A 4,276-nucleotide genomic window follows, 5' to 3' on the forward strand; every position below is an offset into this window, starting at 1 on the left:
GAAGCGAAAAAATATTATCAAGTATTAGCAGCTGAGTTGTCAATTCAACCACACCTGAAAGATTAGTGTGTGCAAGCAAAGTATCAGTAGCAAAGTGGTATGATAACAACGGTGCCAAAAAAGGATCTGTTGACGGCAGACTATTCCTGACTTGTTGGATCAATGGCGCCAGTAAAGTGTTGTAGCAGGTAATATCAAAGTAGCAAGTAACAGGAGTAGTGACAGCAGTAGCAAGGAACATCAATAGTGACAGCAGTAGCGACAGAGTAACAATAACAAAAGTGACAGCAGTAGCGGCAAAGTAACGTAGCAACTACCACCATGACATGTGCCACCACTTCTACATTGCCATTGCGTGATCATAAGATAGCTAGCATGATATTTCCATTGATGTCTATGCCATGCTAGATCATTGTCACGGTACACTACCGAAGGCACTTCATATAGAGTCATCATTGCTCTAAGTTTTGAGTTGTAAGTGTGATGATCATCATTGATGGAGCATTGTCCCATGTAAGAAAAAAAGAGAAAAAAGAGGCCAAAGATGCCCACCAAAATAAAAGAGGCCAAAGAGCCCACCAAAAAAATGATAGAAAAAGAGAGAAGGGACAATGCTACTATCTCCTTTCCACACTTGTGCTTCATATTAAGCACCATGATCTTCATGATTGAGAGTCTGTCGTTTTGTCACCACCATATAGCTAGTGGGAAATCTTCATTATATAACTTGGCTTGTATATTCCTATGATGGGCTTCCTCAAAATTGCGCTAGGTCTTCGTGAGCAAGCAAGTTGGATGCACACCCACTAGTTTTCCTTAAGAGCTTTCACATACTCATAGCTCTAGTGCATCTCTTGCATGGCAATCCCTACTCATTCACATTGATATCTATTGATAAGCATCTCCATAGCTCATTGATATGCCTAGTCAATGCGACCATCTTCTCCTTTTTTTTCTCACAACCTCCACCACTCCATTCCACCTATAGTGCTATAACCATGGCTCACGCTCATGTATTGCGTGAGAGTTGAAAAAGTTTGAGAAAGTAAAGGTGTGAAAACGATTACTTGGCCAATACCGAGGTAGTGCATGATTTAAATTCGTTGTGCAAGGATGATAGAGCATAGCCAGACTATATGATTTTGTAGGGATAACTTTCTTTTGGCCTTGTTATTTTGAAAGTTCATGATTACCTTGCTAGTTTGCTTGAAGTATTATTGTCTCCACGTCAATAGCAAACTATTGTTTTGAATCTAACGGATCTGAACATTCATGTAACATAAGAGGAGTTACAAAGGACATCTATGCTAGGTAGCATGAAAGCATCAAAAATTCATTCTTTATCACTTCCCTACTCGAGGACGAGCATGAGTTAAGCTTGGGGATGCTTGATACGTCTCCAACGTATCTATAATTTTTTATGGTTTCATGCTGTTATCTTGTCAAACTTTGGATGTTTTATATGCCTTTTATATCTTTTTTGGGACTAACCTATTAATTCAGTGCCAACTGCCAGTTCCTGTTCTTTCCGTGTTTTTGACCCTTTTTCAGGCGGAGTCCAAACAGAATAATTCTTTCGCGATGATGTTTTATGGAAAATATAAAAAATACCGGAAGAAAAAGATACCGGAGAGGGGTCCCTAGGAAGCCACAAGCCCTATAGGCGCGACCACCCCCCCAGGCCGCACCTACCAAGCTTGTGGGCTCCTCACGGGCCCACTTGACGCAACTCCACCGCCATCTAGTCCTATAAATCCAGAAACCTCCAGAAAGAAACCTAGATCGGGAGTTCCGCCGCCGCAAGCCTCTGTGGCAACCAAAAACCAATCTGGAGCCCGTTCCGGCACCCTACCGGAGGGGAATCCATCTCCGGTGGCCATCTTCATCATCCCGGCGATCTCCATGACGAGGAGGGAGTAGTTCTCCCTCGGGGTTGAGGGTATGTACGAGTAGCTATGTGTTTGATCTCTCTCTCTCGTGTTCTTGAGATGTCTTGATCTCGATGTACCGCGGGCTTTGCTACTATAGTTGGATCTTATGATGTTCTTCCCCCTCTCCCTTCTTGTAATGAATTGAGTTTCCCCTTTGGAGTTATCTTATCGGATTGAGTCTTTGAGAACACTTGATGTATGTATTGCACATGTCTATCTGCTGTGATCAAATTACGGGTTCGTGACATTGGGAACCTATGCATATGTGTTGGCACACGTGGATTCATGTGAGTACTTGATGTATGTTTTGGTGATCAACTTGCGGGTTCGTGACATTGGGAACCTATGCACAGGGGTTGGCACACGTTTTGACTCTCTGGTATAAACTTTGGGGCACTCTTTGAAGTTCTATGTGTTGGTTGAATAGATGATTCTGAGATTGTGTGATGCATATCGTATAATCATACCCACGGATACTTGAGGTGACAATGGAGTATCTAGGTGACATTAGGGTCTTGGTTGATAAGTATCTTAAGGTGTTATTCTAGTACAAACTCTATGAAAGATTGAACGGAAAGAATAGCTTCGTGCTATTTTACTACAAACTCTTGAATAGATCGATCAGAAAGAATAACTTTGTGGTGGTTTCGTACCCGAGGATAATCTCTTCGTTTGTTCTCCGCTATTAGTGACTTTGGAGTGACTCTTTGTTGCATGTTGAGGGCTAGTTATATGATCCAATTATGTTATCATTGTTGAGATAACATCACTAGTGAAAGTATGAACCCTAGGCCTTGTTTCCACGCATCGCAATACCGTTCGTGCTCACTTTTACCTTTTGTTACCTTGCTGTTTTTGTAATTTCAGATTACAAAAACCTATATCTACCATCCTTATTGCACTTGTATCACCATCTCTTCGCCGAACTGGTGCACCTATACAACTTACCATTGTATTGGGTGTGTTGGGGACACAAGAGACTCTTTGTTATTTGGTTGCAGGGTTGCTTGAGAGAGACCTTCTTCATACTACGCCTCCCACGGATTGATAAACCTTAGGTCGCCCAATTGAGGGAAAATTGCTACTGTCCTACAAACCTCTGCGCTTGGAGGCCCAACAACGTCTACAAGGAGAAGGTTGCGTAGTAGACATCAATAATTCCTTCACAAAGTAAAGCATGGATCAAGAACCTTACCGAGAAGTAACAACCGATAGCCTTTAGTCATTGAAGCAATTGCAATTTATCACAACATGAGAAATATTCAAATAAGAGCTTGTAAAGCAAATCCACATACTCAATCATTCTTTCGTTCTCTACAATTGCTACAACTCACATGGTACTCATGAGATCAAAGTTTCAGCTGGACACAGAGAAAGATAGGGGCTTACAGTTTTGCCTCCCAACTGCTTACCTCAAGGATAATGTCAACAATAATAATTCATGAATACTTACTTCCAAGTTGACATATGAATATAGATCTTTCCCAAGCATATGACGTTAGCCAAGATAAAAGCGAAATAAGGAATTGGTGAAGGTCACCATGACTCTTTCAAAGGCAAAAAGTAAAGGTACAAGATAGGCCCTTCGCAGAGGGAAGCAGAGGTTGTCATGCGCTTTTGAGGTTTGGATGCGTGTCCTCTTAGTGTGGAGGAACGTCACTTTATATTGCCTCCTGTGATAAAGAACTTTATTATGCAGTCTGTTGCTTTTATGTCTTCCTCATCACAGGTTCGTACAAAGCTTATTTTCCGCACACTAATAGATCATACATATTAGAGAGCAATTTTTATTGCTTGCACCGATGACAACTTACTTGAGGGATCTTATTCAATCCATAGGTAGGTATGGTCGACACTCATGGCAAAACTAGGTTGAAGGTTTGTGGATGGACAAGTAGTATCTCTACTTAGTGCGGGAGGTTTGGCTAATATGAGGTGGAAGCAATCGTCACATGCTAAGGGATCTCTAATCATATAACATTGTTCAGAACCAAGCAAACACAATTCATTATGTTGTCTTCCTTGTCCAACATCTACTTCTAGGCATGCAATAGTTTAGTGAGTATTCACAATCATAGGTGGTGTCAGAGATGATACATTTATATGTGAACCTCTCCTTCTTTATCACCTCCTATTAATTGCAACAATGACCAAGGTCTACGTTTGTCTACCCTCAACAAGTCTCAATCATCATTCTTTTTATATGTGAAGCCATCACTTCCCATAAGATCATTACATGATCTTTCATTCTTTTGTTCTATTCTCACTCTTTTGATCATGGCAAGAGGCAAAGCCCTTCAACTAAGACACTCTTTATTATATGGCTCACGAGCTCGAATACATCG

Source organism: Hordeum vulgare, chromosome 5H (assembly GCF_904849725.1).
Source record: "Hordeum vulgare subsp. vulgare chromosome 5H, MorexV3_pseudomolecules_assembly, whole genome shotgun sequence".
NCBI lineage: Eukaryota > Viridiplantae > Streptophyta > Magnoliopsida > Poales > Poaceae > Hordeum > Hordeum vulgare.